Here is a 14,208-nt window from a genome sequence, read left to right as displayed (position 1 = left end):
TTCTGAAGCCGGATCTCACTTAAATGCATGTAAATGATGTCCGGATCCATCATCCGACCCATCGTTGGTTAGGTAATCGAGAGAACTTTCCAACGAGTCCACAACATTGAAGATCTGGCAACCCTGTCTCGAGTTATGACCACTTAAGTGATATTTATGTACTTTTTTGAAGCCGGATCTCACTTAAATGTATGTAAACAATGTACGGATCCATCATCCGACACATCGTTGGTTAGGTAATCAAGAGACCTTTCCAACGAGTCCACATAATTGAAAATCTGGCAACCCTGTCTCGAGATATGACCACTTAAGTGATATTTATGTACTTTTTTGAAGCCGGATCTCACTTAAATGTATGTAAACGATGTCCGGAACCATCATCCGACCCATCGTTGGTTAGGTAATCAAAAGGCCTTTCCAACGAGTCCACATAATTGAAAATCTGGCAACCCTGTCTCGAGTTATGACCACTTAAGTGATATTTATGTACTTTTTTGAAGCCGGATCTCACTTAAGTGCATGTAAACGATGTCCGGATCCAACATCCGACCCATCGTTGGTTAGGTAGTCGAGAGACCTTTCCAACGAGTTCTCAACATTGAAGATCTGGCAACCCTGTCTCGAGTTATGACCACTTAAGTGATATTTATGTACTTTTTTGAAGCCGGATCTCATCATCCAACCCATCATTGGTTGGGTAATCGAGAGACCTTTCCAACGAGTCCACATAATTGAAAATCTGGCAACCCTGTCTCGAGTTATGACCACTTAAGTGATATTTATGTACTTTTTTGAAGCCGGATCTCACTTAAGTGCATGTAAACGATGTCCGGATCCAACATCCGACCCATCGTTGGTTAGGTAGTCGAGAGACCTTTCCAACGAGTTCTCAACATTGAAGATCTGGCAACCCTGTCTCGAGTTATGACCACTTAAGTGATATTTATGTACTTTTTTGAAGCCGGATCTCATCATCCAACCCATCATTGGTTGGGTAATCGAGAGACCTTTCCAACGAGTCCACAACATCGTAGATCTGGCAACCCTGTCTCGAGTTATGACCACTTAAGTGATATTTATGTACTTTTTTGAAGCCGGATCTCACTTAAATGTATGTAAACGATGTCCGGAACCATCATCCGACCCATCGTTGGTTAGGTAATCAAGAGGCCTTTCCAACGAGTCCACTTAATTGAAAATCTGGCAACCCTGTCTCGAGTTATGACAACTTAAGTTATATCTGTGTACTTATTTTCTGGACCTAAAAAAATAGCTGAAATATGTGTCCAAACCACTCATATTACCCATTGTTGGTAAAAAGTGAGGAAAGCATCAACCACATAGGTGGATTAAGTTAGTTTTTATTTTGAAGGTCTGCTTCTCGAAAATGGTTTGGCTTAGTTTGAGCTTTGTATTGGTTATTATGTTTAATTGTCTGGGGAATACGATGGTGAACAAATAAAAAATATTTAAAGTTATGAAATGGGTGAAATGGGTGAAAAACACGTTTTCAACTAAAACTTCAATGAAACAATATTGGAAGAAATTTGAGGGTTGATATTCCTTGGACAATTTCCTATATAATGCAACCAGAAGAAAGTATTTTGATCTAATAGTTAGAAAGTTACGAGTAAAAGAATAAAAAGTTGTTTAGTAAATCGTCAAAAATTAGCGTGTCAAAGAAAAAGGGATGGTACAATTAGCTCCAAAATCGGAATTTCCGTTAACTATCGATAGGTTAACGTTTCCCCCAAGTTTGGTCCAAATCGGTGATGGTCGAGTCCAAGTGTACCCTGTTGACCTGGAATGCCCCTAATTTATTTTTAGGCATGATTGAAAATAAAAGATCTAATAATTTTGAAATTCTATTAAAAAGTTCTTGAAACACATGAAAAATTTAGCATGAGCATGAGCATGAGCATGAGAGATCACCCATGGTTGCCCCTCCGTTGCTGAACAGAACCGTAACATCCTTTCAGCACTACTGATTATATGCTTCAACGATCTAGTGGTGTTTCTCTTATCAACAGCATGTATGAATGCGCTGAAAAGATAAAACACCATGATTGCTAAAGCTAGATCAGTTGCAAATAGGTAACAGTCATTGGCCACCAACGGCGCCCGCCATGTCAGTTTGTAGACCTCGATTTTAAGGGACGGGAATGTTAGTTAGCGCAGGTTGCTACTAGGGCAGCTGATTTACTCTGTGCTTACACCCCACAAGCGCCAGGAACCTGAAAATTGGTTAGTAGGATAGGGTGTTTGGTCAGGATTCATCATAGAAGATGATGATGCGACCCAAATTCATAGTGTTTGTTGAAAGGTATTATGTTTTATTCTCAAGGCAAACAATCGGTTGCTGCGGATGAGACATTTCCCGTTTAACTGTTGTTGAATTTTTAATGAAATGGTTTAATCTTAGACAGCCGGCTGTGGAAAGATAAAACCAAATAATATTTATTTATAAAATGAGGTGTTAACCCGTATAGGCCTGGGTGAAATTGGAATCACTAAAATGGCCATAACTCAGCGAAAACTCAACCAATTTGCATACTTCTTTATTCGTTGGACTCGTTAGAATGTCTTTTTTCCGAAAATGACCCGCAGAACCCGGAAATGTTCCGGTGGCCGGAGATATTCCGGTGGGTCACTGGGTCAAACAGGGTCAAAAATGGCCATTTTTGGGTCCCGCACTATTTTGTTAATAGAAATCTTGGAAAAAAACACATTTTTTCATGTTACGATCTTTGTTCTACCAACAGACAATACTGACCATGGATTTTGCACCACCGGGGATGTTCCGGATTGAGCGGGCAGGTTCCCTACCCCGGGGGAACCGGTCAAGGGACGGTCAGAAATAAAACTATTTCTATCATGGCAATATGGGTGTCAAAGTTCATCATTTTCAAAACAAAGCTCATTTATGATCTCCAAAACCACTTTTGGACCGATCTGGCCACATTGGGACCGGTTCCCGGTACTCCGGTGGAACCCGGTATAAGGCAAATTATGGGATTATTTCTGAATAATTTTTGACAGGGCAATATGGATGTCAAAGTTCATCATTTTCCAAATCAAGCTCATCCATGATCACCAAAATCACTTTTGGATCGATCTGGCCACTTCGGGACCGGTTCTCGGAACTCCGGTGGAACTCGGAATATGGCAAATTACGGGATTATTTCTGAATAATTGTTGACAGGGCAATATGGATGTCAAAGTTCATCATTTTCAAAATCAAGCTCATCTATGATCCCCAAAACCACTTTTGGACCGATCTGGCCACTTTGGGACCGGTTCCCGGTACTCCGGTGGAACCCGGAATAAGGCAAATTACGGGATTATTTCTGAATAATTTTTGACAGGGCAATATGGATGTCAAAGTTCATCATTTTCAAAATCAAGCTCATCTATGATCCCCAAAACCACTTTTGGACCGATCTGGCCACTTTGGGACCGGTTCCCGGTACTCCGGTGGAACCCGGAATAAGGCAAATTACGGGATTATTTCTGAATAATTTTTGACAGGGCAATATGGATGTCAAAGTTCATCATTTTCAAAATCAAGCTCATCTATGATCCCCAAAACCACTTTTGGACCGATCTGGCCACTTTGGGATCGGTTCCCGGTACTCCGGTGGAACCCGGAATAAGGCAAATTACGCGATTATTTCTGAATAATTTTTGACAGGGCAATATGGATGCCAAAGTTCATCATTCCAAAAATCAAACTCATCCATGATCTCCAAAACCACTTTTAGACCGATCTGGCCACTTTGCGACCGGTTCCCGGTACTCCGGTGGAACCCGGAATGTGGCAATTACGGGATTATTTCTGAATAATTTTTGACAGGGCAATATGGATGTCAAAGTTCATCATTTTCAAAATCAAGCTCATCTATGATCCCCAAAACCACTTTTGGACCGATCTGGCCACTTTGGGACCGGTTCCCGGTACTCCGGTGGAACCCGGAATAAGGCAAATTACGGGATTATTTCTGAATAATTTTTGACAGGGCAATATGGATGTCAAAGTTCATCATTTTCAAAACAAAGCTCATCTATGATCCCCAAAACCACTTTTGGACCGATCTGGCCTCTTTGGGACCGGTTCCCGGTACTCCGGTGGAACCCGGAATAAGGCAAATTACGGGATTATTTCTGAATAATTTTTGACAGGGCAATATGGATGTCAAAGTTCATCATTTTCAAAATCAAGCTCATCCATGATCTCCAAAACCACTTTTAGACCGATCTGGCCACTTTGCGACCGGTTCCCGGTACTCCGGTGGAACCCGGAATGTGGCAATTACGGGATTATTTCTGAATAATTTTTGACAGGGCAATATGGATGTCAAAGTTCATCATTTTCAAAATCAAGCTCATCCATGATCTCCAAAACCACTTTTAGACCGATCTGGCCACTTTGCGACCGGTTCCCGGTACTCCGGTGAAACCCGGAATGTGACAAATTACGGATTTATTTCTGAACAATTTTTGACAGGGCCATATGGGTGTCAGAGTTCAACATTTTCAAAATAAAGCTCATCCATGATCCCCAAAACCACTTTTCTACCGAAAATTGTTCAGAAATAATCCCGTAATTGCCACATTCCGGGTTCCACCGGAGTACCGGGAACCGGTCCCAAAGTGGCCAGATCGGTCCAAAAGTGGGTTTGGGGATCTCGGATTAGCTTGATTTTGAAAATGATGAACTTTGACATCCATATTGCTCTGTCAAAAAATATTCAGAAATAATCCCATAATTTGCCTTATTCCGGGTTCCACCGGAGTACCGGGAACCGGTCCCAAAGTGGCCAGATAGGTCCAAAGGTGGTTTTGGGGATCATAATTGAGCTTTGTTTTGAAAATGATGAACTTTGACATCCATATTGCCCTGTCAAAAATTATTTAGAAATAATCCCGTAATTTGCCATATTCCGAGTTCCACCGGAGTACCGGGAACCGGTCCCAAAGTGGCCAGATCGGTCCAAGAGTGGTTTTGGGGATCAAATATGAGCTTGATTTTGAAAATGATGAACTTTGACATCCATTTTGCCCTGTCAAAAATTATTCAGAAATAATCCCGTAATTTGCCATATTCCGAGTTCCACCGGAGTACCGGGAACCGGTCCCAAAGTGGCCAGATAGGTCCAAAAGTGGTTTTAGGGATCATAGATGAGCTTGATTTTGAAAATGATGAACTTTGACATCCATATTGCCCTGTCAAAAATTATTCAGAAATAATCCCGTAATTCGCCATATTCCGAGTTCCACCGGAGTACCGGGAACCGGTCCCAAAGTGGCCAGATCGGTCCAAAAGTGGGTTTGAGGATCTCGGATTAGCTTGATTTTGAAAATGATGAACTTTGACATCCATATTGCTCTGTCAAAAAATATTCAGAAATAATCCCATAATTTGCCTTATACCGGGTTCCACCGGAGTACCGGGAACCGGTCCCAATGTGGCCAGATCGGTCCAAAAGTGGTTTTGGAGATCATAAATGAGCTTTGTTTTGAAAATGATGAACTTTGACACCCATATTGCCATGATAGAAATAGTTTTATTTCTGACCGTCCCTTGACCGGTTCCCCCGGGGTAGGGAACCTGCCCGCTCAATCCGGAACATCCCCGGTGGTGCAAAATCCATGGTCAGTGTTGTCTGTTGGTAGAACAAAGATCGTAACATGAAAAAAATGTGTTTTTTCCAAGATTTCTATTAACAAAATAGTGTGGGACCCAAAAATGGCCATTTTTGACCCTGTTTGACCCAGTGACCCACCGGAATATCTCCGGCCACCGGAACATTTCCGGGTTCTGCGGGTTATTTTCGGAAAATAGACATTCTAACGAGTCCAACGAATAAAGAAGTATGCAAATTGGTTGAGTTTTCGCTGAGTTATGGCCATTTTAGTGATTCCAATTTCACCCAGGCCTATACGGGTTAAACGCAATGCTGCAATGATAGCGTAGTCTGATTTTTAATTATATAATCATTTAGTTCATGAATTTGTTACGGAATAGACGCGACGAACTCAATCACCAAGTGCCTTCCTATCTTCTTTCTGTTAGCTAGATAAGGTATTGATTTTCGTTGCCTCTCGAGCTACGATGCTATGGAGAGGGCTTAACACACAAACAGCCGACGTCGAGCCCTCCGAGCTACGGAGCTATGGGAAGGTCTTTTCAACACAAAAAAGACTCGCGCACCACACGACGTTCTTGATGAATCAAAATAATTTTGCTACGCGATAAACCTAAGGAACTAGGATCGTTTTTATCGAAAACTATATCACAATTCACGACAAAAATGCGAAACAAAAGGCACACACAAAAAAAATCTCATTTCACTCCGAATATTTTTTTAACGACCACGCGCTCCCTTTGCCAATTATGCACTGATGACGCTGCATTTTCAGAGGGTAATCTTCTCCTCGCAGCGCACAATTCACGACAAAAATGCGAAACAAAAGGCACACACAAAAAAAATCTCATTTCACTCCGAATTTTTGACATAGGACTATGTCTTTACTTACTATATTGGGGGGCCAGTTCAGAAATTCGATCCAAAGCGTCACTTTTAAGCGTTAAAAAAGGGGACATTTTGAACGCTTATATCTTTTTTCCCTGTGAATCAATCCAGATGGTTGGACCACCAATCGAAAGAGGAAGACTTCAGCTATTGTTTAACTACATAGAAAGTCTGACTAAACATAGTTAAAGCACTTAAAACATGCAATCAAAATGAGTAATTTTTCAGTACAAATCGGACAGATGACCAATCAGAGCGAGCGTATGCATTCGAGACCGCGCCCCTTTTGTGCCGTTCTCCGGCTGTGCCGCTATTTAAGCAGAAAATTTCGCAAAAGCAAGTCACTTTGGAACGAGCACTCGAACTGTGCACGTCGGGCCGGCGCGGAGCAGCAGCAGCAGCGGCCAATAGAAGAAGAGGACCAGCAACCAGAAGGAAGAACCACCGGCAGCAGAAGGAGGAAATTCGAGCGAAGCGGACGGCGTGGAAGCCGCTATGATGCGGCGGTTCTCATGAAAAATGGCCAATTCGACAGTGGTGGCCAAAACCAGGAGTGGCCGATGCCCTCAAAGAAGGTTCCCCCGGGGCCTGGGGGGACATTTACAGAAACATACGAGTTGTGGCAATATGGGTATCAAAACTCATGGTTTTTGATACTGAACATAATAATGGCCATTTTGACAGTAGTGGCCACAACCTGGAGTGGCCGGTGCCCTCAAAGAAGGTTCCCCCGGGGCCTGGGGGGACATTTACAGAAACATACGAGTTGTGGCAATATGGGTATCAAAATTCATGGTTTTTGATACTGAACATAATAATGGCCATTTTGACAGTAGTGGCCACAACCTGGAGTGGCCGGTGCCCTCAAAGAAGGTTCCCCCGTTGCCTGGGGGGACATTTACAGAAACATACGAGTTGTGGCAATATGGGTATCAAAATTCATGGTTTTTTTATACTGGGTGGGTCTCGTGGCGCAGGGGTAGCGGCTTCGGCTGCCGATCCCGATGATGCTATGAGACGCGGGTTCGATTCCCGCCTTATCCACTGAGCTTCTATCGGATGGTGAAGTAAAACGTCGGTCCCGGTTTCTCCTGTCTCGTCAGAGGCGCTGGAGCAGAAATCCCACGTTAGAGGACGGTCATGCCCCGGGGGGCGTAGTGCCAATAGTTTCGTTTTCGGCCACAACCTGGAGTGGCCGGTGCCCTCAAAGAAGGTTCCCCCGGGGCCTGGGGGGACATTTACAGAAACATACGAGTTGTGGCAATATGGGTATCAAAATTCATGGTTTTTCATACTGAACATAATAATGGCCATTTCGACAGTAATGGCCACAACCTGGAGTGGCCGGTGCCCTTAAAGCAGGTTCCCCCGGGGCCCGGAGGACTTTTTACAGAACCATACGAGTTGTGGCATATTGGTATCAAAATTCATGGTTTTTGATACTGTACATGAAAATTGACATTCCGACAGTAGTGGCCACAACCTTGAGTGACCGGTGATCTCAAAGCAGGTTTCCCCGGGGCCCGGAGGGTCTTTAACAGAACCATACGAGTTGTGGCAATATGGATATCAAAATTCATGGTTTTTGATACTGAACATGAAAATTGACATTTCGACCGTAGTGGCCACAACCTGGAGTTGCCGGTGCCCTCATAGAAGGTTCACCTTGGGAGAACATTTATGACAATTTTGCCGACAAATCTATGAAACAAAATAAAATAATCTTATTTCAGATTTCACTAGCAATCCAAAAACACATTCAAATTGTTTGTCCTATGTCTTTCGGTTATGTCTCTGACATACCATCTTGAACTTTTTTTTAACGACCACGCGCTCCCTTTGCCAATTATGCACTGATAACGCTGCATTTTCAGAGGGTAATCTTCTCCTCGCAGCGCACAATTCAATTCTTGAAACACATGAAAAATTTAAACATTTTTACCTAACCAATTGTCCAGAATATTGAAGTCAATTATACCTTATTCCGTCCGAGCCGATTCTTCAGCAATACCAAAATTCAAGTGCCCGCACGTCACGTCTGCACAAATCTACCCCGTCATGTCCGGATCGATTGTTGTACCCAGATCGCTCGGAGATGCACATTGCATTGGAAATTGAAAGTTTACTGGCAGGACAAAAGAAGCGGCGTAACTCGCATCAGCATCCACGAAGTTGAATGACCTCCACCGATTTCATTTTTTCGTCTGCCCCTTTTCTTGGTTGACTTTTTTTCGGGGTCCTTCTCCGGATGACTCATTTTCTGGGAAGAAATTTGATCGAAAAGGAAACAAATCTTCAAATTTGTTTAATTAATTGCCTCTGTTTTACTTTTCGCAGCAGCGTCCAAAATTGCGAATTATTAATTTCACGTGAAATTTATTCTTTCAGAGCGGGAGTCACAATCTGGCAAGGGTACTCCGATTACCCGGTGCTGGCTATCGCGGGGGAAACCTGATTAATGAGCACCACTTAAGGGGGCCCGCACTCTTGGCATCACTTACGCTGGGTGACCGCCCAGAACGACTTGAACCGGCCAAAAATATTACATCCCATTTTTGATAGCCGATGAAGTGCGGGTTGCCCTTTTCAAATCCACTCGGCGAAGTTCATCTGTAAGGTAGTCGCAACGATCATGAATTGTAAGAAAATGTGAAAACCTAAAGTTCCACAATTGGAAACTCCACCCTGAAGCCGAAAATACGCGGGAGACTTCAACGCAAGCTCAGCGAAAAACCAGCGAGGAACCCCGTGCTCGCGGTGCGAAATTTGACCGCAAGTTTTGACGTTCTGTCAGTGTAATTTTCGTTCCTGGGGAGCGAGAGATATCTGGTCTGATACGGCGATTCCGAGAAGTGTGGTGGTTCTTTAAAGCGTAAACAGTAGCCACCACGCCATTCCGACTGGGCAAAGTGCCCTCTCATTAGGGCTGGAAATGGAACCCGATTTTTTCAGGGTGGACAGTGCGAAGCAGCACGGTGGGTCTAAATTAGTAGAAATTGTTGAAATCTTGATTTCATGTTGATTTCAAATTAACTTTTTAGAACAAAAATTTTATGAAGATGAAATTTGATAAAATAAAGAAAATAACAAGCCGAAATTTATTCTGATTTTATTTTAAATTTCTCCAAGAACTGCCCTTCCTTGCAATCGGACGGACAATTGATGACAGAAGTTCAAGCTCTGCGACTGGTTCTGCAGAAATTTACACACGGTGAGACGTCCCACGGGCCGAACAACCATGCCCGGAATATGGATGTCGTCATTTTCTGGGCTAATTATCTCACGCCAGTCATCAATCACACGGCTGTCGGCGTCTGCAGCTTTGACAGCTGAAGTTCAAGTTTATTTCAAAAGGGTTGTGTGAGTAAATTTGGTTTTAATTTTAAGTCTTAATTTAAATTGCAATTTATTCAATTTAATCAATTTGATAAAAAAATCAAGAACATTTAAGCCAAAACTATAAACAGAACTTATTCAAGTTCAAGTGCAACTGACTACTTTCCGTAAAAGGTAGTGTAGGTTTCAGGTTAAGGGAACTCGCTTTTTCATCGAGTTCAGAGATCCAAAAAACAAGAGGTCCATCCTTTTCACAACCGAGATGAAACAAATAAAAAAATCCAACAGAAAAAAAGAAAGATTGCATAAACGAGATTTTTGGACTGCCTTTTTTCATTTGTGTTTTTTTTTTTTATTTTCTTTCCCCAAGCAACCTCTTCCCGCAAGTGGTTCTTCCTCTTCGGAAAACGCCAAAATGCCATAACATGTTCCGCACGACCTCGCCCGGCGAGACTGTCACTTTTACCTGAACCCGTGCCCGCAAGAGGGGCGTTGTGGGGGCTTGGACTTGAAAAAATAAGGAATCTCGATTTCTTGCAATGCCGTTCCTGGAGCGAGCTTTTTTTTCGTGTATTTTAGTTACGAGTTCGAAAATGAACTCAAGGGCACGCAACGCAGGAATTTCGCAAATTAGAATCTTTTGAAATATTTAAGCCTGAAGCCTGAAATATCCAATCAATCTTTTTTTTTTAATTTCAACTGACAACAATAAAACATCGCGAGAGACTTCAACGCTTGACTAAAGACAATCAACGAGAAACTCTACCCCACCCCAGCACAATCAATTAAAATCTATTTGAGAAGGGCAAACTTACTTTGAAAACTTATATTGCCGATTTTTTTTAAATATAATATTGTTATATTGTAACGCAAAAAAACTTCTTTTCCTTCATGGCGTCAAACTGTTACTCCACCAAGAAATTCCTCGGATTCGGTTTGGCTTATTACTCTTTTTTCATCTTGCCAAAACATTTCTCTCTGACCATTTTGGGGAACCGTGAGGAGAATCTTCAGATAACGATAATAAATGATCCTTTCCTCGGCGCAAGGAGTGCTGCCCGTACGCTGGAATTTAGTGGCAGTCTGAGAAAGATTTGCAATGAAGCTGAATGTTTTTCGATGTTTTCGACATTTTGCGTAAGATTTGGCAAGTTCAAATCATAACAATTTTAGAAAAAAAACTTTTGAAAAATTCTTCTAAAAATTTCAAGCAATCCGTTATAATCGCTTTTGATCCAGAGAAAAAAAAATAATTTGTGACAATTCAAAAAGTGTATTTTTTCCAGCCGCAAAAAAAAAATCACTAAAATCACAGATTTAAAGATTTTAGAAATCCGAAAAAAATACTATGCGTTTACAACTAAATTAAACTTCTGGAAGCTGGGGAAACAAAATTTTGGATTTGATAACAAACCAAAAGTGAAACTTTTGCTGGAGCATATAAATTTCTCTAACATGAAATTAATCAAAAATATAATGTATGCTGTGGAAATATTAAACGATAGAGCAATTCCAGCTCAAATCAGGAATTTTTCTGGTACTTTTGTACCCGACCCTCTCCGATTTCAATGAAACTTTGTAGACATGTTATCCTAGGCCTATATAAGCCATTTTTGTGTATATGGAGCCAGTTACACTCGAAAATAACATTTGAGAAGGGCGTAAGGTATTTAAATATTTTTGTATTTTGTAATTTAAAAATTACTGTATCTCGAAGCCGTTGCGTCGTATCAAAAAGTGGTCAAAGACAAACTTGTAGGAAATTGGACGGGCTTTCTGAAAAAAATACACTGAAACAAAAATACACGCCACATCTATGAGATTTTTTGATTTTTAAGTCTAAAACTTAAATTTAAAGGTGATGTCACGATTTTTTTTCGTTCAAAATTTTTGAAGGAATAGCCTAAAATGTTATCAAAAGACTGACGAAAAATGCAGGATGGTATGTCTCTCCTAAAAAAATACAAAAATCATTTACTAAAACAGTTTTTTTGAAAAGTGGTCTAAACGTCAAAATTTTTAAAAACCGGTAGTGGCATTCGATTCCCCAGACAATTTTACATAAAAGTCTCCATATTGACCATTGTCCTAAGTCCAATCCTTGGGAAGATACAGCGGTTTTAAAAATAAAAATGTTGAAAAATCGGGTTTTTTGGTGGTTTTTGGCAATTTCTATATGACAGACTTGGTTTTTCAGTCTCGTAAATATTTTTACCGGAAAGCTCGTCCAATTTCCCATAAGTTTGCCTTTGACAGCTTTTTGATTTGACTCGTTTTTATATTTACGTAAGCAAATTTACTATCCAGGTTTCTACCACACTGAAAAAAATATTCTATTTTCAGTTATTAGCAATGTAGTTAAGCTTATATCTGTAAGCCCTTACATCCAATTGAAATGCTGTCAAAGACAAACTTATGGGAAATTGGACGAGCTTTCCGGTAAAAATATTTACGAGACTGAAAAACCAAGTCTGTCATATAGAAATCGCCAAAAACCACCAAAAAATCCGATTTTTCAAAATTTTTATTTTTAAAACCGCTGTATCTTCCCAAGGATTGGACTTAGGACAATGGTCAATATGGAGACTTTTATGTAAAATTGTCTGGGGAATCGAATGCCACTACCGGTTTTTAAAAATTTTGACGTTTAGACCACTTTTCAAAAAAACTGTTTTAGTAAATGATTTTTGTATTTTTTTAGGAGAGACATACCATCCTGCATTTTTCGTCAGTCTTTTGATAACATTTTAGGCTATTCCTTCAAAAATTTTGAACGAAAAAAAATCGTGACATCACCTTTAAATTTAAGTTTTAGACTTAAAATCAAAAAATCTCATAGATGTGGCGTGTATTTTTGTTTCAGTGTATTTTTTTCAGAAAGCCCGTCCAATTTCCTACAAGTTTGTTTTTGACCACTTTTTGATACGACGCAACGGCTTCGAAATACAGTAATTTTTAAATTACAAAATACAAAAATATTTAAATACCTTACGCCCTTCTCAAATGTTATTTTCGAGTACTGTTGGCTCCATATACACAGAAATGGCTTATATAGGCCTAGGATAACATCTCTACAAAGTTTCATTGAAATCGGAGAGGGTCGGGTACAAAAGTACCAGAAAAATTCCTGATTTGAGCTGGAATTGCTCGATAGTGAAAATGTTTTGCCACAAAAGATTTACATCGAAATCATTATTGAGAAATGATCAGAAGTAGTTCCTGGAGTTTTTGGGGATTATTAGTTCAGTTCAATTTAGCTGACTTACTCTAAAATTTATTGAGGTTATTCTCCACAAATTCACACAAAAAATGCAAAAGATACCCCGAATCAACCTCAATTTCCTTTAAATTTGCACTTAAGGGTTATTTAGATCAGACTCCTTTCATTTGCCTGAACTTTTTACTCAGACCCGTATAGTAAGGAGTAAGGAAAAGAGGCAACATTTCTAGAATTAAGGAATTCGGTAATTTTTTATTTCAGTGTAGTAAAATCGTGTAAAGATATTCACTGAATTGTTTCTCTAAATTGTACTACAACCTTTTCAAAAATTAAAAGGTATACCAGGTAAGTGTGCGCTAGGGTGCCCAGAAAAAATGACCCCCTGCTCCACAAGCGGAAAATGGTTTTTTTGGGGTATTTTAAGCATCTGTGTAAATTTTGAGCGAAATTGGATGAGATTAACCCATTGGTACCCGAGCCTAAAAATGGTGAAAAAAAAATGATTTTCATACAAAAAAATGACTTTTTTAAATCGATAATTACTTTCAGGATAGAATTTCACAGCTTTGGTGTGTTCTACAAAATTGTAGAGCATTAAATTTTCAATAAGAATCTCACATTTGGGAATATTTGGATGGAAGTAGCGCACCGCGCAGACCAAACCGTAAGAAACTTGGGTTTTCCAAACATTTTTTCGATTTTTCCCATACAAACTTCACCTCCGAGTATCAATGGGTAAATGATGACCGATTTTGTTCATATTTGGCCCAGAGTCCAAAAATAGCTCATGGAACAATATTCAGCTTGTGGAGCGAGGTTTTGAAAAAAAATCCCATATTCTGGGCACCCTAGTGTGCGCACTTAAATTTCTCGTAAAATTTTATGCGGAAAAAAAATAAAATAAATGAAAAATGTTGCTCAAATCGATTGATTTCTAACAAAAATATGTTGAAACGATGAAAAATTTACATCCATGCCAAAAACATCAAAGTTTTTAACAAATAACCTTAAATATGACTGTTTTTATAAATTGAACTAATCTTCTTTAAACTACTTGTCACAAATACCCTTCATATAATTTCTTTTTGATTTACCGTGAAATTTGTTGTATTTTGACTG

The sequence above is a fragment of the Culex pipiens genome, chromosome 2 (genome assembly GCF_016801865.2).
Source record: "Culex pipiens pallens isolate TS chromosome 2, TS_CPP_V2, whole genome shotgun sequence".
Classification (NCBI taxonomy): domain Eukaryota; kingdom Metazoa; phylum Arthropoda; class Insecta; order Diptera; family Culicidae; genus Culex; species Culex pipiens.
This window is presented reverse-complemented; position numbering follows the sequence as displayed.